Source organism: Aythya ferina (assembly GCF_964211825.1).
Source record: "Aythya ferina genome assembly, chromosome: 9".
NCBI lineage: Eukaryota > Metazoa > Chordata > Aves > Anseriformes > Anatidae > Aythya > Aythya ferina.
Window position 1 is genome coordinate 17,822,164 of NC_140305.1, and position 19,666 is coordinate 17,841,829.

The 19,666-nt window shown below is 48.3% G+C and overlaps 1 long non-coding RNA gene across 2 annotated transcripts; it reads right to left on the reverse strand.

The window, feature by feature from the left end:
• Positions 1-626: 626 nt before the first annotated feature.
• Positions 627-12,985, reverse strand: LOC311441301. Of its 2 annotated transcripts, XR_014695877.1 has the most exons (4): positions 10,484-12,985; positions 6,927-7,144; positions 4,992-5,841; positions 627-3,500 (listed from the first exon to the last, which is right to left on the reverse strand). It is a non-coding gene; the product is annotated as an uncharacterized lncRNA (long non-coding RNA). The 2 variants fall into 2 exon arrangements; XR_014695878.1 differs by having other exon boundaries at positions 627-5,841.
• Between the last annotated feature and the right edge of the window lie 6,681 nt (positions 12,986-19,666).

Consider the following 19,666-nt stretch of genomic DNA (forward strand, 5'->3'; position numbering starts at 1 on the left):
TCCCCAGCCCTCCATCCAGATGCTGCAGATGCTGAGAGCACCCTGTGTTTGCAATGCCTCGGACAGGTGGGCTCGTAGCCTCGGAGCTTGGCAAAGGGGCTGGTGTGATCCTCGTGGCACAGGGGTCTTGCACCCTCATGGGCTGAGACACAAGCATCTGGTCCTAACTCTTGTGGTGCTAATTCACAGCACTGATTAAAACCTGGTGTACGAGCCTTCAGGAGCATTGCTGGCTCTGTACAGCAGCCACCCCTCCCCAGACATCCCTTCTGGCCCCCGTGGTGCAGGCTAAACCTCACAAATGTGAAGACTGAAGCATCTGTTGGGAAGGCTAAGCTACGTGAAGCTTTTGTATGAACCAGGGCCCGTCTAGAAGAGGCTGCTCAAAGGAAGCAGCGCTCCTTTAATTGTTAAATTTGTACTGCACTTCTCACCAACATCCCAATTTTTGGTGTTTTCCCTCAAGGCCCTGCTCTGTTGCCCCGGGCCTGGCTGTGAAAATCTCAGCTTGTGCTGTCCCTGTGTTTAACCGCCTGCATTTCCGAACTTCACTGTTCACAGAAAAAAAAAAAAAAAAAAAAAGCAAAAAAAAAAAAAAAAAAAGCTTGAAAACGTGAGCCCAGCACTCTCAGAGGAAACAATTTAATCATTCTCTTTTTTCCCTTACCACTGTGATTTATTTAAAAAGGGACTCTGGGGCCTCACCCAGGAGTTTCGGGTGCTGCTCAGCGTGGGGAGAGCAAGCACAAAGCCACTGCTGCCGCCCGGGGAAGCGTGGCGAGCACAGCTCTGCGCTGCCCACCCTGCTCCCTTCCAGGTAGATGGAAAATAATTATGTGGGTTATGAATGGCGGTGCGTCTGCCGGGGGTGGAGACGGGGCGAGGGGGGTGTCAAGTGTGTCTTACGAGCGGTTTGAAATGTGTTTGTGTGTTTCTGAGATGAACCTTAAAGAAAATACCTGAAAACTGGTTTTGCTTTTCCTAAAGCATTGGCTCTTTCAGGCGGCATCTTTGCCAAGAGTCATTAATCACATCTTTATTAACAAGGGCGGGGGAACAGTGACCTCAAACAACCGAGGAAAACAACTAAAACTGCATTCATTTGAAGGACCGCTGTTAAACTCACTGCTGGCCAGCACATGCTGCTGTTGACGTGTATTTAAAGTGCACCGAGGCTTTGGGTTACGTTGGGGCTCCTGTACAGGACCAGGGCAGGACTTAGCCCAGGAGCATGTTAGGCTTAACCTTACATCCTCTGGAGTAAGAAGAGGAGAAAGAAGAAGGTTTCCAAAAGGTCTTCACACTTTCCTGCTACCTCTAAGAGTATAGTGTGAGCAGGCAGGCTAAACTCACTGCCCTTTCTCTTCTGAAGCCTCACAATTCACAGGTTCATGGATTTCATGATATGAACTCTTTAAATCCAACATCACGACTGCCCTGCGTGAGGGCCTGGGCCCAGCTCCTGCCAGCCCTGCCAGCCGGCTTGCTCTGAAGTACCCAGCCCTGCTGTTAACGCCACGGGACAGAGTCCACCACATCTCTCACTAACGTGCTAATTTTCTCGGCTTGAAATGCAGAGCCAGCTGAACGAGCAGCGTTAGGTGCAAAAGGGGGAGGAAGGAGGCGACGACAGCACCGTTCCTCCACCAGGATCAGCGCCATGGCTCAAGGCCCTGCAGGCTGTGCAGCACCACTGGGACCATCCCTGCCCTTCAGAAGTGGTTTGGGGGTCTTAGGGTATTCATCTTGCTGCACAGGATGATGAGGAAGCCCAGCCCCAGGAGCAGGAGGACAAAAGAAGAGGCCACAAGGCTGCTTTCGCTGCCTGCCTGGGGCGCACACAATCAGGAGCCGCGTGTCCATCCCTTACCCCTCTGTAACTCCCTCCGTGCTCATGGTTCCCCACTCTGAGCTGGTTCGGGAGCACAGGAACTTTTGAGGGGATTTCTGGAGCCTGCCTCAAGACGCTTTGGCTGCGGAGAGGGCTCTCGGCAGCAGCGTGGGGAAAGGGCAGGTCCCCACCTTGGGCAGGATGCTAATGGCGCATCGCGGTAGGCAGGCTGCGAAGACAAACCCTGGAAGGCTGTTGCCACTGATAACACCCATCTGCTGTGGCATCATGTCCGTTGACATAACCTTAATTAATGACATTACCAAGCTAATGAGGAGATAAACCACCGATCCCAGGTCCTGTTAAGAAATTGTCTTAAATACCAGTCCCTAATCGCTATGGAGAAACAGACAGTGGGCCAAAACGCACACCTGGAGCGAAGAGGTGTGGTGCTGTGTTTTCTGGTGAAGCTGCGTTTGTTTACTCCGGGACTGACTGCGAACCGTCCTGATTAGCACACGGCGGGCGTGCGCTGGGCGGGAAGTTGTAAACAGCCCCGGCCTTATGTAATGGCACGGCTCTTGTGCAAGATCTGTCATCCAGATGGCAGCAGGATTGATGTCTGGGGAGATCAGCATCGTGCCAGCCTGGGGTGCAGATGTGCGTGGGAGTGCACCAACCCCAGGCTCGCTCTTCCCAGACCATGGGCGGGCACAGAGGGGCTCCAGAGCCCCCTCGTGCCCTGGGATGCTTCTCAGCATGGTGCTGCTCCGTGTGCCTTTGGGAATTAGTGGACATCAGTGGCCACTCCTTGGTGGCTGAGAGCTTTCTGGGATGCTTAAAAGGGAAAGATTTACTGATTGTGACTAGAAGACTTCCCGCTAGCATCGGGGTGGTGTGGATGTAACTCGTAAGGCAGGGAAGGGACCTGTTTCACTGCGCTGACTTGATTCTTTGGCTGTTGCTTTATTTCCTTGCTGTTGTTATTCTGATCCAGTGAAATTAAAAAGGCATGAGTAGCCTATTTGGATCTGAATGTGTGAGTTCCTGCCCTGCAGAGCTTTCAGTAGAGATTAGATTTTACATGCCATTGTGTGGGGGAGATGTGCCATCAGGCAAAGGAGGAACAAATGCAGGCGGGGCGAGACTGGAGAGGCAGGAGCTGGTGCGCTTGCATGAAGCTGCCTGCTGCTCATCGGGGTGGTATCCCCATCTCCCTGCTGTTTGCGCTGCTATCTCAGAAAACAGCCACCAGCTTCACCGTTCTGCAGCATGTTCAGCCGCTGGAACATCTGAGAAAAGGCAGCCACTTCTTCCTCATGTTAGTCCTCTTCCCTAAGTCCTTTCCCTAAGTGGGCCTAGAATAAAACCTGTGCATAAATACCCATCCCAAGCCTCGTGTGTTCCCGAGCATGCAAGCAGCCTAGCAGGGGGAGTCTGTCCTATAAGAATAATCCTTCAAGTCACCGGCGAGGTAGATGCACACTCAAGTCTGCTGGTATCCAAACAAATGGTGAGGGATTCCAAGGATTTATGTGTTCACGTGATGCACGACACAGACATCAGGAGCAGACAAGCCTGGCACGTTGCTCATGCTACCAACCTTTCACCTATTTCAAGTCTTTTACTCTAGACCTCTGACAGTGTTTCTATTCATTCAGGCTGTTTCCTGCTTGACAAAAAAAAAGAAAAAAAAAAAAAAAAAAAAAAAAAAGGTGTTTGTTTGTTTCCTGAGTGATCACAAGGCATGCATATATCAGAAAAAAAAAATCTATCTTCTTCTTACATCTCTATTATTTCTATTGTTCAGGTATGCCCCAGGTACTTTCCCAGACATGTTGCCTTCTGTTCTTAACATTGCCATCTGGGAATCAGATATTGTACATCATTTGTGGTGCTGTTCAGCGGGGATGGAATTTGTTATTGCTGCTCGCAGATAGCTGCGGCTCGATGCACACGGGTAGCTCAGAGAAGAGGGATGCCGTCAGCTTTGGGGCTGCCTCCCTCCAGCTCGGGGATGAGCTAAGGCTGCGTGTGCACAGCACGTCTAGGGAGACAAGCTGGGAAAGTTCCCCTGACACCTGCAAGGCAAGTGATGTCCACGGGGTCCAAACTGTTTCACCGCCAGGAAGGCACTCAGTCAGCTAATTTTGCACTGAGCCTCCTTGCAGTCTGGCGATCTGCCTTTAATAAACGCTTGCTTTGCGGAAATCCAGGGAAAGAAGAGGTGAGCCCCGCGCAGCAGCCGCAAACAAAATCAGCCTAAATACCAGGGCACTCGGAGCTCGGTGCAGAAGCAGATGCAGAACTGAGCTTTGCGGGCTAGACCCATCTCTCGAAGTTGATTCTGATCATTTCCTGATTCAGAGCCTTGTGCTCTGACCACAAACCCACCATATCCCTTCCTGTTTGGTGTACGTCTCTGTCTGGTCCCTTAACCAAACAACAGCTCAGTAAATGCTTACAAATTCAAGAGGAGAGGCTGCTAATTTAAAGCGCTGCATTATCAGAGCAGCTGGAAAGGAAAACTAACAGGAAGAAGCACCAAATCAGAGCCAAAAGGAAAATCTGGGTGCTTGGATGCAGGCAGATGGTTGCTTAAGAAACACTTCTCCAACGTTTATTACAGATGTTTGTGAACACAAAAACTATCCAACCGAAGGGTGCAGCAAGTTGGAAGTTCAGGTGGGTTACTCCAAGGCGGGCCACTCCCAGCCCTGGCAAATTTTGTGAAGCTGTTGCTCTCCATGCTTCAGCCTCGAAAGCAGCAGAGCCTCCACCCCGCACTGTTATATAAGGTCGGTAAGGGGAGCGGGGCGATACGCTGCTATCACGGCGGGGAGGATCTTGTGGGACACCAAGAAGTGAGCAAACTGCGACAGAGCCTGCATGTGCGTGGTTTCTTCTTTAAAAATAAGATCAGCCTCTTTTTTTTTTTTTTTTTTTCTTCTTTGCTTTAAGACACAGTGGCTATAAATGGCCTTGCAAAAATAAATCGAGCCTGAGGCTGGGTCTTGAAAGCACTTGACGAGGAGTAAAAGTGGTTAAAAAAGGAAAAAGGAAAATTCCCACACTATTCCGAGAGCCCAGACCCCCCCAGCTCTGCTTGTAAACAGCAGCTAAATCACACTGGAGCATTTCTGCCCCTTTCAGACCTTACCTGGCTCATTAGGACAGATGATGGGGGAGTGGAGCACAGCACCTTCCAAATCACAAACAGGTTATAAAGCAAAGCTGTAGTACACAATAGCATGAAACCAGTTGTAGAGAACACGGTGGAAAAGCTGCTGGGGAACTGAACTGAGCAGAGTTAAAAGCTGTGGCTATTATTTATGGCTGTTGGCTCAGCCTTTTCACATCAAAATCAAGCTTTTCAAACAGCTCTGTGTTCTCTGGAGAGGCTAAAAGTTGGGCTGGGAAAAGCAGCTCTGTGGATGTGACAGATTTTGGCAAGGTGACTGACTTAGCACGTTCTAGCAACAAGTAAGGATATCCAACATCAACGTTATGCATGTTCTGTGGCTTAAGGACCAGTGAGATTAAAGACCTTGCAAATGAGCAGTCCCCGGGCACTTCCCCAGAGAAGAGCCTCAGGGACCGATAGGGCATCCAATAATTTTCAATGCTTTTATCAACGGTGTGGAAGGTGAGCCACAACAAGGGCTGCCAAAACCTGCGAGTGACACCAGACAGGCAGAGCAGCAGCTGGTGAAGAGGCCGGGGCAGCGGTGTGGGGAGATCCAGGTCACTGGGCAGCGTGACAGCCCCGTGTGGAGGAGCAAGGCACACAGTCAACTTGCACAGAGGGACAATCCTTATCTTGGAAAGCAAAGCCAGGATTTGGGATAGGATGCTACGGACAAGCAGCCCAACCTGTGTTTCCAGTGTGCTGCTGCAGCTGAGGGGCCTCCCAGGAGCTCCAGATGGATGGACAGCCAACTGCAGGATGGACCAGGGCTGCTTCCAGCCAGTCTTAACCAGACAAATATTTTCCCTGTTATTGTTGGTCTCTGCATTTTGAAAAGGAAGTTGAGAGACTTGAGGAGTTCAATCTGCTAAATGTATTCAAAAGCAAAGTGAGAGGTGATGTTATGACAGAGTGTGCAAGCACCTTCAGGAAGCGATGCTGGTAGGAAAGGGGTCTTTAGCCCCACGACAAGCACACTAGAGCTTGGTAATTTCGAGTAAGAAAGAAGCATGCGTTTATCAGTGAAGATGCTTAATCTTTGGGAAGAATTCCAGGTCCAGGATAGAATTCACATTTTGTGATGCCCTCAAATCCAGGCTGGCTGCCCTCCTGGGATGCTTGATTTAGATCACGTTGTACTTTGCCAAACATGAGTTAAACACAGAGGTGTGGAAGCGATATCTGTGAATACCTGAAGTGCTGGGGATCAGGCAGGAGTCTCCAGCCCTCCCGCACACCCATGAATTCTGGGACTGAGAACTACATAACTGAGGAAGAGGAATAAAATTCAGATGGCCTGATGCCTCCTGGAAGGTACAAGAGGGTGCAAAAGCCAATGAAAAAGCCTTGGAGTTCTTGGTAACCCCTCCCAAACTGATAAATACCAAAAAACAAAACAAAACAAAACAAAACAAAACAACAACAACAAAAAAAAACCACCTCTGTCCTTTCTCCTTTCTTTCTTTCTCTCTCTCTCTCTCTTTTTTTTTTCCTTTCAGTATTTTAAGTGAAAAAAAAAAATAATAATTATTTTATAGAAGTTTTTGTTTTGTTTTGTTTTGTTTTGGTAGTGATCTTTTCAGCACACTGGCAAGTTGCTCCTGTTTGGGTTTTGTTTGCTTTTGTGAACAACTACAGTTGAGTTTTCCACTCTTTGTTTCCGAGCGTGTGTTTAGGACTTGCTGAGAACAAGTTAAACACAACAAATGAGTTTTGGACAGAGCTTTGAAAGAGATTAATTCTGTGGTCATTCATTCTCCTCTCTTGGGAAGCAAGTCCCACATTCCAAAACAGCTTTCTGAGAAAGTCTTGTCTTCATCCTAACCAGAATCTTCACTTAGGTATCCTTGCAAAGTGTCAGGCTGAGAACCAAGGACTCAGTCCTGGAAAATAATATCAGATACTTACCCTTAGCATTGCCTGGGGGTCGGTTCAAGTATTGATGAACTAGTAGAGATGGATTTGAAGGATACTGGCCCGAAAAAATACTCAACAAAATGCCACGTCAACACAGTGGCAAAGCTGGGATTAAGCATCCAAAACACATCATCGGTGTGGCTCTAGCAAGGCAAGAATGAACAGGGCAGGTAGTAAATCTAGAGGAGCCAGCAGGAAGGTCACAAGCTCTGGAATTAAAGAAAGAAGAATGGCTAAAGAATGAAGCAAACATACTGCTGCTGAAGGAAATAATTCATAAAATGTTGATCGTCTCATCCCCATATGCTTGTAATAATTTTGACAAGCATTTCATTTTATCCATTATTGTTAGGAAAATGATTCCTTTAAGGGCAAAATTTAACTGCATTTTTCAGATCAGCTTGATTGTGGGAATCATTCTCACTTGCCTGTGGTTTTCACTATCAGGCCAAACTTTATCCCTGGTGTATTTTTCTTGACTCAGTGGAGTTGTGTTGAAGATCAGCTTGGCCTTAAGGCCTTTAGTCATATTGCCAATGGGTTTCTTTAAAGGGATATTTCCCTACTTTGAATTCAGGATTCCGGGCAGCGATTTTCATTTTGCAATCTGGAAGCACTCCTGCATATCTTAAGGAAGTTTTAGTAATTCTGGTACTGAAGAAACCTTTCTTTGGCAATAGATGCTATGCCTCATTTTCATCCAGAGGCAGGTGTGTGCATGTGCGTCGGCTGGTCTGTGGATGGCAGTCTAGAGAGCCAGGTGCCTTCCATCGGCAGAAAGGTATGGTGAAGAGTCATAAGAAGGGAAAAGAAATACGTAACAGCCTCACAAAAGCATAACAAATGCTATTCACAGTGTTTCTGATTAACAGAGCAGCATCTTATCTTCCCCCGAAAGCTGTGCTCCCAATCCTCTGAGTGTGTGTGCATGGTGTGGGGAGCCCAGTAACCTGATTTTGTCTGAAAGCTAGTTAGGAGGATTGTTTAGATTCCAGTACCATGGGGAGCAGCTCTGGGAAAGAGCCCTTTGCTTGGAGTCAGAAGGAAAGACTAACTGAAGACCCAAGAGCTGAAGGATGGGCCCTTCTGCATCCTCTGCCCTGGACCTGAGTGGCTGGGAGATGCTGCTTGCAAGTGGGTACGGTCCCATGCCCCTGCACAGACTATTGGTCTCAGGCACAAAAATCCCACAGGAGAGGTCAGCACACGGAAAGTCTCACCACAGAGCTTTCTCTGCACTGAGAGATGCTTTGTGTCTCATCCCTGGATCAAAAGGCAGGACTACGAACTGATGGGCGCAGGATGGTGGCAGGACAGTATCACACCTGCTGAGATGGGCTAACAGCGCGCTCCCTGACCTGAATGTCTCAAGTGTTGCCTGTTTCAGCTTGCTTTGGCAGCCAGGCCGCTCTCTGAGTGCTCCAAATCACAGCAAAAAATGTTATTAAATCAAACACAAACCTCTTGGTCCCACCTCACGCAATATGTGAAACCTAATAGTGAACCTGAGTGTAGCCAGCCTCCTTATAAATGAGCAACACCTGAGACCGATACTGCAGGTCTCAGAGATCTGTCCCGAGGACAGAAAAGACCTGAGAGAGCCCAGGGCTAGGTACAGACAAGCTAGGAAGTGTTATGCAAAAGAGCAGCACAGAGTGTACGGTATGGGATGTACTCGTGAGCTTCTAAACGAAAAAAATTTACTTGTAGGGATTGATGATGGGCATGTCATTGAAAAAGAAATTTGTCTTGCTGTGGTGAGAACCTCTGCTCTTGCTATTATTACATCTGGTCAGAAGAGAGAGGAGACTGTAAATCTTGATGGCTTGATATGATCAGACAAGCCACAGTCTGAACTCTAGGGGTGCTTGTTGCTGTAGGGTGCTCCAGCATATGAATGTGCATCAGAGGAGAGCATGGTGTGAAGGAGCAGGGCTCAGGGGAGCTGTTTCTGTCCTGCAGCCATCGCCAGCTTTGTATAACTATCGCTGTGATCCAGCAGCCTGTGAAGCATAAAACTATCTGAATGCAATTTGGATACAAGCAGCATCAGATAAGTGATCTCATTACCTTGAGAGAAGAGGGCTGATGTGATTTCTGTACATCGCAGCCAGTGCCCAGAGCTGTCTGCTGATCTGATCATCAGCCCCGAGATCCCAGCCCTCCACCATTCTGCCGTCTCCGTGTGCCTTCCTGAAGACCAGCTTGCCAAAAGCCTTGACATTAGCAAACTAAGGCAAGTGACACAGTTGCCCAACTCCACTCATTGCTCCATCTCCATCCCAAGGAGACCAGCTCTGAAGGTGGTTCTGGTAAGGAATAGTGGGAAAACCTTAAAGGGCTGGGGTGCAGCAACCGGCTGACTCAGAGAGCAGAAACCATTTGCTGTGGTATCTGGAGAGATCTGAACAGCTGCAAAATCCCAGTGCTGAGATCTTGGTAAGGTCGCAGTTGCGATGGGCTGGGCATATTGCCAGGGTGGAAGATTCCAGGATCTGCAGCCTCCTGGGAACACCTAGCAGCCAGCACGAGTTGTTATAAAGACACCTGAAAATCCTCGCTTGGAGCTTGTCAGCTTAACGTTAATAACTGGGACGGGAAGGGCTTGGAGCCCTTTGCGGTGCAGCCCAAGAGGTGAAGCACAAAGCCAAAATGGAGGAGAGAGAGGAGGGAACTCAGAGAAAATCAGTCACGCCATTTAAAATGCACACTTTTGGCTAAAAACCTACTCTCTCCCCACAGACCGGCCTGTTTTTACAGGGTCATACACACACATACAGCAAAAATAAAAACAGCTAAGGAGAGGGTCACTGCAAATTGCAACAAACAACAATTTGGTAATACAATTTTAATGAAGAAATCTGTGGCACCCAATAAATTTAAGATTTGGCACAACAGCAATACCCAATAGCCATAAATAAAGCAATCTGCTAATGGCAGCCCATTCCACCTCATTTTCCTTGATGTTTTCCATGGCATCATTCCTCGCCATGAAAATCACGGCTGAATCACGACTTTTCTTTTAATCTCCTCTTAATCTCCACCACTATTAAGTGCTACACGTCTTCCTGGACACCACCGTATTTGAATGGCCTTTAAATAGGGCCTGCTGGTGAGGCTGTACCACACACTTGTCTCCTGCAGGCTGAGCCCGCAGAAGGCTGCAGAGCACGCCGTGGCTGCCCGCAGCCACTCACACATCATCAGCCCCGGGGAACTCGGAGCCAGAACCACCCCGTGGCCCCCAGCAGCTTTTGCACTTGGGACTCAGCTCTGCAGGTCTGACATGTCGTGACAGAAGTATTTCTCCACGCAGCTCATTTTGACCTGAGCTAATAGAAGATTAAACCAGCCCACGGCAGCAAGTCAGCTGCTGCTGGTCTAGGGAGGGCGTCTCAGGTTCTCTCCTTAATGAGCTTCACATTTGGCCTTCGTTAAGCAAAGGAGAGCTCGGCATCACAAACATCGTGCCAGTGATACGGTCCTTATCTGACAGATGGAGCCCAAGGAAAGCTGTTTGCAATGACCTAATGTTGTTTGCAGCTTACCTGGCAAGACACCAGCGAGTTGCTTGTCCCCTGCACTGAGAAGTCACTAAGCAGATGCTCGTGTCTCCCAAACAACATCTCTTTGCTTTCTGAAAATGAAGCCAGGGTTTCCAACAGAAGGTACCTTGGAGTGCCTTTGTCTCCTCTGCCGCACGCTGGATTTCTGCAGGGACCCCGTGTCTGCAGGGCTTGTCCCCATCGCGCTGCTCCATGGGCTTTAGTGTGACCCTGTCGGGAGCGTCGGGAGATGATTAACCCTTTTGTCACCACCAAACCACAAGGGGAACATCTTCTTCTTTTTCTCAGTCATTAAGTTTTTGCATACTGGAATTATGTGCATTTAACAAGGAAGTTTTCCAGCAGGGTGCACATCCTCGAGTCTTTCAGCAGAATGAGCTTTTGGAGTGTCCATAATCACAGAGTGTTTGACAAACCACAAAAGAAGCCTCCTTAATTTTAACTTCTTTTGGCCTAAGTTGGGCAGGATCTGAAGTCAGGGTTTGAGACATGCACAGAACTACTTTGCCATTACCTTATGATCCCACTCTGTGGGGGGAGTTTTGCCATTCAGTGTCGCTGCATCTGCTTCATTTCTCTTCAGGTTTCCACCTCAAATTTCTTCCTATGCTGTCCTGTTTTCTTATGCAACTTTATAGGCTGTGGTAGGTGGAGATAAGGAGGCCAAGTCCTGAAATGATCTGTCTGCTTTTGTTTTGCAACCTCAGTGACAGCAAATATTAATGTGCATGCGTTCGCCGCCCGACTTGTCTGACCACTCTGCATGGCCACTTTGGTGACAAGCAAAGACCTTGCATGTGTTGACCGATCCCCAAGCACTGCATAAATACAGCTTATGCTGCTGTGAGCCCCCAGACATGCTCTCCTCTTTGCACCCCTTGCACAGCTCTTTTTTTTTTTTTGCATCAAGGATGTTCCATGTCCAGCATTTGTCTTGTGCCAGGCCCTTCCTGGACTGTGGCTGTGTTACACAACAGTGCCCTGTGACTGAGGCGAGGATTAAAGGTGTCCAAATGATTAGGAAATCAGAGCAGTGAAAGGTCAGGGATCTTTTTATTTTCTCTTGGCTTTGGTAGGTGGTTGCTGAAAAATCACAAACGCTCTTCGAAAACAAGGGCTAGCGAGGTGCAGCTTTCCAGAGAAGTTGTTGGCATTCGTGTCTGCACACAAACTATTTACAGGTATGGCAAAGCGTTACTAATCTCTGAGCTATTCAGAAAGGAAGTACCTCTAGGATCTCCTCATTTGTCTCCCCTGTTTCTTAAACACCATTGAGTCATGCTGAATCTCCTCCCCTCCTGCAAGAAAAAATGCTTTGCAGAGTTCCCTGAAGAAAGAAAAATGTCCCTGGACCAGTGAAAACCAACAGGCCCAAGTGGGTGGGTCTCCTGCAAGCTCATGACCTAGTAACTGGGTAAAAAAGCCCGGAGACCTGGGAAGGAGAGGTCAGCCGAGTGGCTGCTGAGGATTCAGATGTTCTCGAGGCCCACGGGAGGAACTCTCTTATCAGGGTCTGGAGTCCAGCTGGAGCCCGTCTGGACCTGACCCTTCTCAAAGTTCATGAGTGTTTGCATTGAAATCTCTGATTCAAACTTATCTGTGATTTCAGACAGCCCCTGGAAGATGGTGTTGCCAGTTGGCTTTGCGAAGCCTTGCTGGATGTCCAGCTATGTCTGAGCTTCCCTCCCCTCCTCTCCAGCATGCCTCTCTGCACTTGGCTTTCAGTTCAAGCTTAGCCCCAGATGTATCTCACTGCTGCTCGGTTCCTGGGATCCTGTTGCAAATGGCAAGAAGTTATGAGCAGGATTCCTAAAGGAAGCCACACTGAGGAAAGAGCAGAGCGAGAGGGAAACCTCACCATTGCCATGTCACTTTTACCAAGCACACACGTCTTGCGTTGCTCGAGTTTCAAAGAAAAAGGAAGTGTTTATAAAGGCTGCCTTGAACAACCGGAGGATGGTGGCACAGGCAGTGAAGGGTAAAAAGAAGAAGTAGGCACTGTGGGAGAACTGGTGAAGACGAGCTGGGTGAAGGAGGTGCTCCAGAGCTGGGTGTGTGTGCACTGAGAGCAGCAAGCAGCAAGGATGAAACAGCCACCGAAACTGGTGGATTAGGCAGTGCTCAAAGAACAGATGTGAAACAGAAGGAGACATTTATGGAGAAAAGAAAAAAAAGGATTTTCTCAAAGTAAGATAATTCTGAAGTGCAAACACTAAGGAATGCTGTCCCTGCTTCCAAATACAACCCAGCAGGCAGCAGAGCAGCTAGAAGGCCAGAGCTCCTGAGCTCTGACCCTGGTGTGCCACCAACTCCTCCACCAGTGTGCCTACTAATTGCAAGTGCTGCAGGCAGCTTTCAAAGGCTAATATAAAAACACAGAGCAGGGAGCTCAGAACCATGGGGAAGCAAGTCAGGATTGACTCAAGGGGATCTGAGAGCAGCCAGTGCCTAATATCTCTGGCCAGCTTTTGCCCATCTGAGAAATGGAGCATGTCTCATCTGCCACAGACAATGCTGGGAGGTTAATAATGGCATTTCATGTCTGAGGTCCTCTGACAGAAAGCTGCCACGTAACACAAAGCATTATTCTACCCTAAAGCCAAAAGTCTCCTCCACCCAAATAAATATGTATTTGTGTTGCCTGCCTCCCGTATTTAATCTACCAGCGATTCTCACAAAAAATAAATAAATAATTAAATAGATAAATAAATCTCTGGCAATACGAGTGTGCCAAGAACTTGGCTAATCAGTAGGATTCTAGTATGTCGCTACAGATTTTGGCAGCCTTGTGTCAAGAAAATGATGCAACCCTGTTCCTGGGAACCAGAGCGATGGAAAGCGCTTCCAGCTGATTCGGATTGTTTATTCTAGGTGAAAGTTTGCAACATTTCCATTTGGTTTCACCACCGTGAGCTTTGCCAGGCCTTCTTCTCAGGCAGTGAGCCTTTCTCATTCCTCTGCTTGATCTCCTACTTAGAGGCTTAGTTGCTACACTTCTTTTATTACTCTGGAAGGCATACACTTGGTCAAGAATGGGTGGATTTCACCTTGCAAGAGGTGCAACACTTTCATCTCCTGCTGACATCAGTCAGGCTTCAGGACCAAACACCCATCATCATGAGCAAAGGCTTTATGGTCTCGAAGAAGGAGGGATTATGTCAGAAGAATGGCCAGAGCCTGGGCAGGAATGCATTAATCATTATTATTACATTTCTATGCAAGTATTTAACCTGTGAGTGCTTTCACAGAACAAGGGAACGCATAGAAAATGCTCCTTGCGTGGTTCTGGAGCACAGTCTGGCACGTAGTGCTAGGCAGCACCTGCAGCCTGGCCGAGCTTTGGCCTGGAGAGACAGGAGCCTTGCTAAGAAGGACGGCCACCTGTATGCAGGGATTCCTGCCGCAGCATGGGCCAGGCCTGTGCGGGGGCTGAAAGTGTACTTCCAGGAACATATTGCTCTGTTTTCAGCCTAAACCAACTATTTCCTCATTCTTTTTGTTCCTCTCTGTCATTTCTTCTTTCTGCAGCAATATAACCAAGTTCCACTTTGAAATGAATCACTGTTCGAGTGCTCATTAAATTAAGGAACTGACCATTCTGGTAAGACTCATGCTGACTAATTGCAGGTGATGTTTAAATTTCCCCAATAAAACTTCTACAAAATCAAAGCCATTCCTAGCTGCCATTCAAATGCTGGGTATCTGAGGAGCTTAGAAGATCCAGTTAGGGTGGCTCTCTAAAGGGAAAGCTTTCACAGTACATGTCCTAGTCGTTTGCAACCTGTCTGAGACTTTGACCTTTTATTTACAAATTTGGTTGGATGATTAGCTGGCCAGGTCAGCTAATGTTAGATCTTCTGACCATTTTACAGGCCGAGACACTGCTTAAAACACTTCCTTAGAAGGAGTGCCAGTGTTGCAGTGGGCAATATATTCACCTGAACGAGTCATGGTATGCCCACTCTGTTAAAAAATCATTGCGAGGACATAGATGCTGAAGCTGTGCCTCTTCACCAAGCCAACACGTAATCCCTAATAGTCCATGTGTCATCACAAATTCCAAAATCATCTGCTCTCTTTTACATTAATTATGACCCAGGAAGTTTTCCACGTTGCTTTTCCTCACTGTGCTATGGGGAAAATAATGGACCCAGAAATACTCCTTCTCTAGAGCTCTGCAAAAGTGTTTTTTTGTTTGTCTGTTTGTTTCTGATGAAAGAGGGAACCTCTGGACTGCATAAGTGAAGCCCTGAATTGATGCCACATTTCCAAGTTGGGCAAGTTTTGTAATTGTGTGATGGTTGTGTGTCCCCCACCATGTGATGGGAGCAGCAATCTCCTTGTATGATGCTATCATTTGCTTCACTTTGGGTGGAGGATTCTGGAGGAATCCCCGCCACTTACTAAAACTTTTCACAAAGCGTGTCACAGGAAGCCCTGAATGTCCACGTCCAGCCTTTTAATAATAAACTAACTGTTTGCTTTGCAGAGCTTGTTTCCTAGACAGAGCACCAAGAAGGTATCACGAATGCCTGTATACTAACCTCACCTTCCCCATAGCACCCTGTGTCCTATTGATAGCAGGACAGGACTGTCAGCCCCACAGAGACAGGGGAAGCTGAGCACTGTGCATGCTGCAATAAGGCAGAGGCAGATCCAGGCACTGCTGGCTTTCTAGCACCTGTGCCTCAACCGCCAGGCCAAATTAGTACTGAAGGGACCTGTATTTTACTGCCCCCTTCTTCTGCATTAATTAAAACACATCACTGCACACTTAAGCGATTTAAATGTTTTGGAACGAGTCTCGGGACAGCCAAGGGCATTCAAAGTGAAGGGAAGGCTGGCAGCTTGCCTTCGGCTCGCTGGCTTGCCTGTCTATCACCAGCACACGTCATGCATTACAAAACCGTGAGATCTCTGCAGATCCAGCAACAGCACTATGCAGGAGAGAGCAAGGCTGAAGTCAGAAATCCCTGGTCTTCCTGGGGCTCCATCACACAGACTGGCTGCCAACATCTCCAGTGACCTTTTTTCTTTTTCTTTTATTTTTTTTTTAACACCTCTTCTCTATGAAAAGCTCGTGGGAACTGCTACTGTAACAAGTACTCCACCACCATGGCTAATGGAAAGCCCTGCTAGACCTGGGAATTAGAGTATATGCTTTCCTCTCGGGGATTTTTTTGGAGCTATCCAGGGCAAGAAAGAGGGAATTAACAGCGTGTTAAATAAAACCCAGGGCTTGCAAAGACTGTGTTTTACCCTTCAGGTCATACTGAAGGTCAGGGTATAAGCGAACATTCCCCCGAAAGTCTGTTTGCCTTTCCATCACCTATCAGCTGGCTGCGGGAGGCTGCAGGAGAAGGGACCTCGGGTGACCTCCAGAGCTACTTGTGTGCTGTGGACTCCAGGCAGCAGACAGCTGACTACAGTCTAGAATGGAAATGAAGGACTAATTTGCCCAGGGACATTCCCTTTTGTATTTTAAAGTAATGCAAAGTGCCTTTTCACTTTCAGCTCTGGATTTTAAGGCCTAAGATGAAGAGTCACCAACATTAGATCCACACCATCACAATTGTAACATCAAAACAAGCGCTGTATTAAAAATAAACACAGCCGGCATTCACTGGCATGATTAAAATGCATACATATGGGTGAGATCATTGTAATAAAGGCCTTATGCACAAACATGTGCATTTCTTACCATGGCCCTAGGCTCAGAGCAGGAACACTATGCATCCACAACTACCTGCTCTTGTGCAGTTGCATCAGCCCGGGCTCTCCAGCTGTTCAGAACATCTACCACAAGTGTCCTTATCACATCCATGTGCACTGACCTCCCCTTAACCCTCACAAAGACTGGAAAAATCACAGCCATGGCTTACCGCATTAGCAGAACATCTCTGATCACCAGCAGACCACTATGTCAAGGTTCTGCATCTCCTCTGTCAATCATGTAAAGGCTGATGCCGATGCCACTTGGAAATAAGTCCATGAAAATATTTCCTTTCTCCTATCTGTGTGCCTGGAAAAAGTTTCACCAGCCAAATGAAAGTAAACTGGACTTTCCAGAATGACATGAAAATCTGCAAAGCCATTAGTGTCCATCTGCACACTAATGCAGATCTTCTGTAAGTCACTTGAAAAAACAAAACAGGACTTCTAAAAAGTCCTGACCTTATGTACCTTCCTAGCTCATATTGCATCAATGCTCCCATGCCTCCAGTTATTATCGGCCAAGCCTCCACAGCTCGGGTGAAACACCCCTTGCTCTGGCAAGCCCCTGTAGCAGGCAGCAAAGCTGGCACATGAGTCCCACCAAAGGCTCTCCGACGTTTTGGGTGCCTCCCCATGGGTGCTGCACTGTCCAGTTGCCCCAGGCTGCAGCTCCCAGTACTGCTGGGGAGGCACCTAGTCAGCACTGCAGAGACAGATCTGCTCTGGGAAAGGTTTTTGGAGGAATTTCTCAACTGGCTTTGGTTGCTTGGTCCTAGGCTTGCAGGTATCATGACTGCAGAGACCCTGCCTGACTCTGGGGCAGCCCTGGGCCTGCGCTGACCGTACCAGTGACCATGAGGATCCCAGTGCTCCCCAGTACTGCAGAGAGAGATGCAGCTGGGATGTTTGTCCTCAGACTGAGGTGACGGCTTCAACCTCAACAAATGGTGATTTTTGCATTACTCATCTTACTGGTGTCTCTCATACCCAGAAGAAACTCCAGCCTGCGCCTCTTCCCAGCAGGCAGAGACAGCCATTAGCTGCCTCAAAGGAAAACCTCATCTTCCTCTTTGGGGAAGTCAGTGTCTCTCAGGGCCCAGTGGCGGCTGATTACTGACTTTGTTTCTTTCTTGATACCTGAGAGTTCTTTGGGAATGTCTCTGCTTGTGACATTTCTAAAGAGATGTCCGGGAACAAGCAGGAAAACAAAGCTTACTATGGCTTTTGCAAAGTCCTGAACGACGGGATCGGGGAGGACGGTGTGAGGAGACAGCGCTGTCTCCTGACGGAAGGAGTCACAGAGGCCCCAGAAGACACGAGCAGAAGTACGTCTGCCCAAATGCTGGGGAGTGTTTCTACACACGACACGTGTCGTAACGCCTGCCAGGCCATGGGGCAAGAGGAGAGGGCTGGGCAGCCCACACGGGTGGCACGCAACGTGGAGGTGCAAGGCCCATGCGCCCGAGGCAGTGGCACCTGACACACATGGGATGCCGAGTGACAAAATCACTGCTGGGGGACCGTCACCAAAAGCTGTCCTGGCAGCACCTCTCTTCCTCTCCCGGCCACCACTGGGGTCTCTCAGATGACAACCTGGGTGACAACCAGAGGTTTGGGGTGGCTTCTGGCCTCCTCTGATTCCTTTGGTGCTGGCACTGATGGATCTTGGCCTACAAAATTTATCCCAGACCTTGTCTGTACCCTTTGGTCTTGCAGACTCAGGCTTACCTTCTCTGCAGGACACACCTTCCTGGAAGATTTTCGCTGGTCTGTGCTACTGGATGAGCCATAAATTACCCCAGGAACAGCTTGCTTTGCTGATGTGTATTTTCAACCTCCATTCCATTTTAATATATGATAATATAGACGGCACTGTCCCCAGCCAGGATCCAGAAGGAGTGAGATGATTAAAAATAATTCATCTTACACTGAATTAAACAACTGAGAGCTGCAGGAACGGTCCCATTTGAGCTCAGTACAAATCATGGGTGACAATCTGGGTCAGTTTTTATTGGGCGTGCACCTTTTTTGCAGCCCTAAATCTGCCAGCCATCAGGTAGGTTTGATAGGAAGGGACAACAAGGAGACAAAAAAGGTCAGCCTCTACCGAGGAAGGTGGTGGAGGGGAAATGGGAGACAGGGTGGGAAGACAGCATGTCCCAGCAGACGTGCCAGCAGTGATGCTTCCCTGGGACAGGCAGAAATACATCAGGTTCTTCAGAATGCAAGCAGGCTGCACCTGGAGCCCATTCTGCTGTTTGTTGAGACTCAGCAGCCCAGACCACTTGTGGTTTCCTCTCTGAGCCTTGCCTCTGCCCACAGTGACATACAGAAAGTGAGGGAAGGGAGAGCAGACGCCTGCTGCTTTCTGACCAGCCCCGGCACAGGGGCACGGGGCTGTTTTGCCCACCCTCCTGCTAGGAAAGCAGCAGCAGGTTCACTCCCCAGCCCACCTCTGCTGAGCCATAACCCCTCCGTGTGCCACTGCCCCGCGCCAGAGGCCCATGCATTGCATTCCCCTACCTTGGATCAAACCACCTCACTTCCCCCTCCCGGAAATAACACGAGCAAGAATAAGAATGACTCATCTGTGCGTATGAAGACATGCATACTCACACACACGAACGCATCTTACATGTTGTGAGCCTGGGGCAAAAATTTCACCCAGCTTTGGAGCTCCCTGGTTCACACGATTCTGCGAGGTTTAGTGAAATGAAGAAAACTGAAGTAAAAAAAATCAGAATGGTGCCAAAATAGTAAAGAAACAGCAAAAGTAAAAGTCAAATCCTGTTACCATCAAGCCTCTAGCTTGAAATGAAGCCTTCCTCCCTATGTCTGCTCTAGCATGCAGGTCCTGCATAGCCTCGGAGCAGCACGGCTCCATTCGGTGAGCAGGGAGCTGGTGTGCTCAGGGACTTGTTCACTGATGACTGTTTCAAACCCAGCTGTGCTAGGTAAAACCCAGCCACTTCTATTACCTTGGGAGATGAGTAGATGGTTTCATTCCCTGTCTAAAAACAGCTGATCTGATAATGTTCCTGGCTGGTGATGCTGATAATGGACACCACATGCATACCTGTGCCATCAGTTTAAGGCTAAGTGAAGATACTCAGGCTCGAACCATTCTTGCAGCTTTATAAACTCGTCCCCTCCCATAACACTCCCTGGAAAGATGCAATATTCCAACAAAAGGACCTTCAAGAGCTTGTGAAGCTTTGTGGTTGGGTCTGGCATTCCTTTGTACTGTTCTCTACCAGGCTGCACGAAATCTGGTGCTGAATGGCTGCACCAGGGACACAGATTCATGTCCTGTACCAGCCATGGCTAAGCAGATCTGGAGCTGTAGATCCCCATTTCCCATCACAGCTGAGGGCATGTAAAGTCTCCAGCAACAAGCAAGAGAAGACAACAGAGCTGGATGTTCAGCCACCAAAATGCACCAGCCAACAG